Source organism: Prunus avium, chromosome 1 (genome assembly GCF_965620075.1).
Source record: "Prunus avium chromosome 1, drPruAviu1.hap1.1, whole genome shotgun sequence".
NCBI classification, from domain to species: domain Eukaryota; kingdom Viridiplantae; phylum Streptophyta; class Magnoliopsida; order Rosales; family Rosaceae; genus Prunus; species Prunus avium.
In genome coordinates this window covers 11,538,813-11,547,304 of record NC_142284.1, presented here as the reverse complement: position 1 = coordinate 11,547,304, position 8,492 = coordinate 11,538,813, and the positions used below count along the sequence as shown (strand labels likewise).

General features: G+C 36.9%; 2 long non-coding RNA genes and 1 pseudogene across 3 annotated transcripts; 1 reads left to right on the top strand and 2 right to left on the bottom strand.

Moving 5' to 3' along the window:
- On the top strand, positions 1–918 carry LOC148297317 (uncharacterized). The gene is made up of 3 exons (XR_015827298.1): positions 1–142; positions 242–520; positions 768–918. It is a non-coding gene; the product is annotated as an uncharacterized LOC148297317 (long non-coding RNA).
- An 11-nt stretch (positions 919–929) lies between these two features.
- Positions 930–1,930, bottom strand: LOC148297316 (uncharacterized). The gene is made up of 2 exons (XR_015827287.1): positions 1,397–1,930; positions 930–1,200 (listed from the first exon to the last, which is right to left on the bottom strand). It is a non-coding gene; the product is annotated as an uncharacterized LOC148297316 (long non-coding RNA).
- Positions 1,931–6,634: 4,704 nt separating this feature from the next.
- On the bottom strand, positions 6,635–8,283 carry LOC148297315 (common plant regulatory factor 1-like; annotated as a pseudogene). Its single transcript, XR_015826495.1, has 5 exons — positions 8,250–8,283; positions 8,037–8,044; positions 7,541–7,618; positions 7,323–7,448; positions 6,635–7,211 (listed from the first exon to the last, which is right to left on the bottom strand). The product of XR_015826495.1 is annotated as a common plant regulatory factor 1-like (transcript).
- Between the last annotated feature and the right edge of the window lie 209 nt (positions 8,284–8,492).

Sequence of the window (8,492 nt, the reverse complement as noted above, 5' to 3'; positions counted from 1 at the left end):
TTTTGCCGAACGATTTCACCGTTTTTGAGTGTGTTAACATAGCAGAAATTTTTTATTAAAAAAAGGAAAAAAAAAAAAAAAAAAAGTTAGCTTGATTCATTAAAGGCTTCGCATTTCGTTGATTTTCGCAGTTCTTGTATCGGTATGTATCTGCAGTTTCTTCTTCATAGTTCACCAATTTGATAAATTTTTGGGTAAGTTCATCTCATGATAGTATTCTTTCTTTTTTTTGGGTTTTTAGTTGTAGCAAAGTGTGGTGCTTGGTCATTGATGTTAGTAAAACAAGGAATAAATTCTGGGTTTGGTGCAATTTATATGTTGGCTTCGTCTCCTGTGTTGAGAAGGCAACAGTTTTTGATAAGGTCTCTTGGAGATTACAGCGATCAGAACACTAACACCCATCAGAAAAGAATGCAAGGAATAAAATTCACCAGTGGAGCCTCTTTGGAGGCTGATGCTGAGAACGTTCTGAGAGCAATCACTCCGACCCTTGATCCCAATAGACACAAGGGTCAGGCTGGTAAGTGCATACTATGCTACCAATGTCATTTCTTTAACTTTGTATACTTATTTGTCAATGATGATTGTTGTGCTTGATACTGTATAATCTACGCAATGACTGAAAACTGAGGAATGCTGCAGCGTTTTGATGTTGATTCAAGGGAACTGACTTGCTTGCTTTCTGGTTTTATTTGAATTGGTTTTGTTATTTGTTTTACCAATCATCTTCTAAATCTACCTTATCTTTACCCCTCAATGCTTCTCAGGAAAGATAGCTGTTATCGGCGGGTGTCGTGAGTACACTGGTGCTCCATATTTTGCAGCTATCTCAGCATTAAAAATTGTTAGTGTTCTGCTTTTTAATTTAAAACTGAAAATAAAAAAGTTGGCTGGATTCAATCAAGAATGTAGCCTATTCTAGACTGAAATGGGATAAACAAGTGATTTCTATTTTTCGTTATGCTTGGCTTGCTAATATGGTGGAACAAAAATATATTCTTTCCCTTTCAGGGTGCAATGGCTCGGGCATCTTTTGCTAGTTCTTTATCTATAAGCAGACCCTAGTTTCAATGGGGTTGGAGACAAAACATTAAAAACAGAAGTGAAGGACATTCCAACTAGGATTAAGATTGCTTACCTCGAATAAGATGGTATTTCCCAGTGCTCGTCTTGCATAAGCTTAGATGAGTCAATGGCTCACTGAGCAAACAGGAAAATAAAAAAGTTTATCTCACATTTCTCAACATATTGAAAAGATCTCACACTCGTCAACACAATACTTGATGTAAACAAGTGAAGAAAGCACAATGATACAAGCAGATGACAAAAGTCCCAAAAAAGAAATGACATATACTCAAAGAAACCAAAATGATATAGTCTTAAGAAGGAAAATAACCTAGTTCACGCTCGGCCATCTGGATATTTGAATTGGTAATATCCATTCTATTCCGCTACTCAGCCATCAAAAACATGATTTCCTATTTCTTCAAACACATAAAGGGATTATTAAAGCTTGTGGGGAGTTACGAGGGGCAACAAGCAAGGGTTTAAAAGGCTGGGCGAGTTATTGGGTTCATTATAAAGTTGCCCAGAAGATTAATAGGCCTACCCAAGTGAAGTGATGAAGGACGTACGGAATGAAATGGAAGCTCATATGTAATAACTAGAAGCCTCCACCATATCATCAACATCCCTACCCAACAAGAATAAAGCAATAGGTTTTCAAATGGATAATCAACAGCATTCACTGTACGTAATGCGCAAAAAGACATGGCCTAAACCCTAGCAAGATTGCGAGGAGTCAAAGTAGACAAGGAAGGAAGATGAAGGAAAGCAAAGAGGAAGAGTAAACAAAATATGAGGTTTTGAGATCATCAGATCGTAATGCTAATATGAAAGAAAATGCCTAGACTTTGAACGTTAATCAATACAATACCTTTCTCTTTGATATGTTAGCAGTTAAATAACACATAACCGTCGTCACTTCCACTGAGGCCACTTGGTTGTGGATCCTTTCCTAAAATTTGAAAAACCAGAAGTATCTGCAGCATCATGCCATATCATTTCCATCTGGAGGAAACAAATGAGAATAGTAGTTGGACGTTAATTATATTAGAAGAAAAGGAAAGGAAAGATGCTGTGAGTTCATGTGTTTAGGATTCAAAATACAACACAAAGAAAGTAATAACAGAGAAAAACATACATCTCCAACAATCACTGTCACTTTCCTTGACATTCATTATAAATTCTTCATGAGTATTGGACCAACAGAAAGAAAGATGTCAATTATTCGAAAACAGATACAGAAAGAAAGATGTCAATTATTCGAAAACAGATACAGAAAGAAAGATGTCAATTATTTGAAAACAGATACAATGAGGCATTGGCATTGTAATCAATTTGGAGAACATTCAATGATGTAGGATGTGACTGACTGCAGATTATAGCAGTAATTTGATGATACCAAATGTGTGGGTGAGATAAAAATATCAAATCATTGCAAAACTTCCACAAATATCAAATCAAACCACAACTTAGCGGCAGCATGTACGTACCAAATTGTGGCACATCTCATTTCAGCTCATAAATCGTCAAACAACGTGCATATCCGGCAATGTGATACTAATTTACGTGAATGACAACATTGATGTTACAGAAAAGTTTTTTGCTAAGTTGTGTCTAGTGTGCAAGGTCACTAACTAATGAGATTAAGGATCCAGTTAATTTGAGTATTATGAACTACAAAGCTCTAAGGATATGCCAAGCACAATTTGCAATTAGCAATACAAACTGAGGGATTAAAGTAACTAATTAAAATCTTAAAAACAGAAAGAATAATTAATAAAAAAAACATACAATATGCTCATTCAAATTGCATAGTCATCACATCACTAGTAACTGAATTTTACACCACACTCACACAGCATAATGAAGGTTTTTCTATTCTAAATCTCTAACTCTTCAATGTACATCATCACCTTTCTGTGGCCATTTCAGCACATCTGAATTCTAGTCTCTTACTCAAGAAAAAAGGGAAGAAAAAACATTAGTTCTGCAATGAGATAACTAATCACAAATAACAATTAGGGGCCTCAACTTTCACCATGGTAGGCCATCTCCAGCCATGGGCTATTATAGCCCTAAAATAATACCAAAACCATCTCCAGTCATGGGCTAAACAAAATTTTGGCCAAATTTGGAGGGCCACATTTGGCCCTTTAGCCCTCCAAAAAGGCCATATGTAGCCCAGCTTTAGGAATGGGCCAAATTTGTAGTGGGACCCATACATATGCTTTTCAACAGCCACATCAAAGCACATCTGCTTTTTTATTTATTTATAATAATAAATGTGGTCAGTGTTGAAATAAAAAAAATCGGCAAATAAATCTTATCATTTATTTCAAATAAAAAATAATCATAAGGGATAAATGCAAGCCAAGATAAGTTCCCCAAATTTTGGGATATCTGTTATGTTTCAAATTGGGGAGGCTAAATCTGATCAACACTTATCTGTAATTCAAAAGTGTTGTTGGCTTAAAGGAGTCTTATCTAGTTGGCCTATAAAAAGGCAACGACAGAAAAAGGAAAAAAGAAAGAGGAGCCAACGACAGATAAAAAAAAGGAGACTGCAGGAGAACTGAGAGCAGAAGAAAAGTTCTACAGGTAGTCGATCATCTTGATTTTCCTTTCCTATGTTGGGCATAGCATGCCACAAATTGATGGGTTAGAAACCCAAAAAATTATATGGATGCAAATCCATGGGTGAGTAACCCCGAAAATATTTGGATGCAAATCCATGGGTGAGTAACCCCGAAATCATTTGGATGTAAAAATCCATGTGGGTGAGTAACCCCGACAATATTGGGATGCAAATCCATGGGTGAGTAACCCCGAAAATATTTGGATGTAAAAATCCACATGGGTGAGAAACCCAGAACCTCTGCAGACAAGAAATCTGGAAAATGGATTTACAGATGCGAGTAAAAAAAAATGGCTATACCTCTGCCTTTGGTGTCAATTTTCTCCCTCTCTGTCAAAAAAAAGGGGCACACCAATTTCTTCTATGTCTGGGCTGCTCTGAAACAGAAAAGAAACAGATCAGTTATCTGCATACAGACGGAATAGACAAAAAAAAAGAAATGAACAACAATGGCTTGTTGCTGTGTGTGGCAGCCAAAAGAAGTGGCAGACGCCACTTTGAAGTGAAGAACAGTAAAAAATATATATAATATAAAAAAAAAAGGGGGAATTGTTCGAAAGGGGGAAAGTCACGCCCTCAGACAAGAAGAAGATGTGAAAAAAAATACAAAGTTGAAAAAGAAGGGGAAGAGAGGTCAAAAAAATAAAAAGAAAGACAAAAGACAAAAAAAGTGAATGTTGCGTCAGCCACTTTGTCTGGGACCTTTGCAGGATAAGTATTGTTGCATATAACAACAATAGACAAGGAATTGAAAGGTGTAGGCCAACATGGAGGAAAGAAACAAGACTCATTGTTGTTCTCGCCCAGCTTGCTTCGCAGACCTGCTTCGAAATCTTGTTTGACTGTTCTGAAGGGCTATTATGAGATATTCGAGTTAATCTCAAGAAGTCCAGATAAATAGGGAGGTACAAGGCCTGGTTCCATCCGGAAACAAACTCTACAAGAGTTCCTTAGTTATCAGGTTTGGCTTCAATTGGATGTTGGACCAAAACTTCTCTGGGCTCCTTGTTCGTGGGCTAGCTGACACCAAATATCAAATGCCCAACATGGATTAATGGGCTGTCAAAACCCATTAAGTTTATAGAGGCCCAAATTTCCTATTATATGGTTAATGGATTAATTTCCTCATAGTCATATTTGGGATCCAAATGCAAATGTCAATTTTAGAAAATTAGTGAGTTAACCAAAATTGCTCATTATTTTTCTTGGACATTGACAAAAAGAAAAAATGGTACAAAACCATTCTGAATTTTCTCATGGGTCATCTACCCATGCAAATTCCAACGAGATTAAATTTAAATCTCTAAAACACAAATTCTCAATTAGTGGGCCACACTTACCCATTAATTTCCAGTTTTTCCCATAGGTCATCTACCTATGAAAATCTCTAAATTGTCTCAAAGACACAAATTCTAGATTAGTGGGCCACACTTACCCATTAATTTCCAATTTTTCTCATGAGTCATCTACTCATGAAAATTCCAACGAGATCAAATTTAAATCTCTAAAACGCAAATTCTCAATTTGTGGGCCACACTTATCCATTAATTTCCAATTTTTCCCATAGGTCATCTACCTATGAAAATCTCCAAATTGTCTCAAAGACACAAATTCTTAATTAGTGGGCCACACTTACCCATTAATTTCCAAATCTTTTTGGAACTACGCTGGTTTGATCCCGTCAAGGGTACGTAGGCAGTCTAGCATCCTAATAGACGCAACCACAACCAAATTCCCTCCAATCAAATCTCCATACAAATCATTTTGGAACTACGCCGGTTTGATCCCATCAAGGGTACGTAGGCAGTCTAGTATCCCAATAGACGCAACCGCATCCACACAAAATCCCAAGTGGTACAAAACCACACCAGAATCCCAAGTGGTACAAAACCACGCCAAAATCCCAAGTGGTACAAAACCATGCAAATTAAACAATCTTTTCCGAACTACGTTGGTTTGATCCCTTCAAAAGGGTACATAGGCAATCTAGAGATTCAATCTAGATGCAACCACCCAAATCTCAAATCCAAACAGAATCCCTGGTTATTCTTAATCAAATTCACCCCAAACACACATCAAAATCGAATCCCTGGTTTATTCAGCTAAATTCACTCAGACACTGTCTCAATCAAATTCGTACATATTTTTCCTTTTTGCAATGTGTCATCCATTCATTGCGAGTTCTTAGAACTACGAGTGGCTTGATTCCCGCGAGGGATACGTAGGCACCCTGAGGTTGGACTTGGGAGCAGCCGCAAAACCAAACACACACGTTCTGTTTCTTTATGATGGAATCAAAGGGTTTTTCCCTTCAAACAAGGGATTGTAATTAAGAGACTTGCGTCTCGAATGGGTCGAACCTAAAATAATAAAACCCCATTATTTAATTAGTGGTGGTGAAATTGTGTTGGGAGGCTCACATTTATCTTCAACAGTCAGCTTTTCAAATCTTTTAAAGTGTTGTTTTAAAAAAAAATTATAAAAAAATCTCGTTTGGACTATTTTCATACAGAGAAGGAGAAACACACGTACCCAAGGAGCTTGTGGACAAAGACCACCCCCTAAGGCATTGCATCAGTTTGAATATATACAATATTTTAAAAAGAATTACTCCACCCTTGGGCCTTCGTATTCCATCAAGGAATATTGTGGCGTTTGATATATTTCTCTGCTCCAAAGGCTCCGAGCCAATATTTATCTCTCTCTCTCTCTCTCTCTCTTAGTGTTTGGTGTTGTTTAAAAAATTGTAAAATTTTTTGGGTCATGACCGTTGGACGTCTCAGACCCTTGAAACCCTTCCTTTTTTTTTTTTTAAATTGCCTTTGTTGGCTTTATTATTATTATTATTATTTTTAAATTTATAAACCTAAAATTTGTCTATAAATACCTCTCCCACTCATTTCATTCCACACTTCTTACAAATTCTATCACATATAGTTTAATTAAATAGTAGTTTAATTAAATTAAACAATATATAGTTGTGGAATGTATGAGTGTTGTACCATAGTTTTTCTCAAAATAATAAAATATGAAGGACCCTAAAAATATAGCCCTGCATGGCTGGAGATGGAAAAATTTAGCCCTGCACTATTCTTTAAAAAATTAATATTTTGGAGGGCTAAATTTTTAGCCCTGGACTACATTTAGCCCAATGGCTGGAGATGGCCTAACAATCCTGTTCAGCTGTCACATTTCTCCTGCTTACTGTTAGCAGTAATTTTGGGCTTGTAATATGCCAAAACTACAGAATTAAAGAAACTGCACGTATGCTGGTCGATCGATCAGCCAGCAGCAACTGCATCAGCCCTTGGACTCGCATCCAGGAGTTGATGCAGCTTAGCCCCCGAGTTTTTTTCATACATGTCACCCTCTTTCTCAGCATCCCTCGCAATGGAACTAGAGTTATTAACTCTCGACAGTGGGTTCTCAGTACTAATAGGTTGGACCTCTTATCATCAATGTTCATCATAATCTCTTCCATTCGTCCTACGTGTGTATTTTTCAGTTTATCCTAGTATGTTGAGACAAAGGGTAAGTTAGCCAAAAATAAATGAGGTAGAAATTTTTATCAATCTCCGAGGAAAGAAATGTTTAGGAAATAGCATGTAGAATATGGATGTACCATTAATGTAGCATTTTCTAGCTTCGGTGTGCTAGAATTCTCAGTCAATCGACTTATTTCAGATTTAAGTGCCACATTCTCCGCGGATAAGGCGTCAACTTTTCGTGCAAGTTCCTCAGTCTCAGCCTGGAAGGAAGAAGCATTAGCTTCATATCTCCATTCATGAACACATACTAAAAGAAAAATATTGGACCATGGAACCTTCACAACTTTCATACCTGCTTCCTCAACCTGGACCTTCTAGCAGATTCTCGATTAGACTGTTTCCTCCTCTCCCTTTTTAGCTCCCGTTCATTCTGTGAATCATAACGAAACCACCACAAAGTACATTCAGTGATGTGAAACTTCGATGGAGTGTGAGAAACAAAGACAAATCCAAAAATAACCGAGTAACATATGCAGACAGTACACATTCATATCATATAAATTGAAAGGATGAACCAATATTTTGCAAAAGCACAAAATTTTATTAACATCCCAACAAACCCAAAGGATAAAAACAGATAATCAAATCAATTATGAAATAGATAATTACAGACAGAATATGCACGTATAAAGAAGACATGCAACAATCAATCGTGGTTGTCATCAAAGATTTGAATACAGTCAAAGAATAAAAACTAAAATTAATAGAGAAAATTGAACCTGATTTGAAGCTTACCAATATGTTGTGATATATAAATACCTCAGCTCTTATATAGCGTTAGGGATTACCCAAGAACCTGAAATCAAATTAACCAAATAAATGAAACTAATTTAACGAAATAAATGAGCCCAAATTCATACAAAGGACAAAAAATCTCCCAGACAACAAACAAATTCTTCAGAGACACTTCGATTCAAAACGCCATCTTTGTACCAAAATCTCCAGTTTTTAGCGTTTCGCTTTCACTCAGAATAAAAGGCGAGCTGGGTCTCTAAGATTACCAAGATTGTTGCGCCAATTGATGCTCGTTATCATGTCTAACCTCAAGATATTGCCTCAGCCGCTGGATCTGGTTATCGAAGAAATTTGCAGTGGAGATGGCAATGGAGGGGGTTTGGGAATTTGGAAGGGTTTTGGAGGAGGAGGAGGCTTTGATGGGTTCGGAAGGAAAAGAAACATAAAGTTGTTATTAGGGAAATGGAAGTCGAAGCCTCCAGATGAACATCGAAGAAGCAACCCGGCTC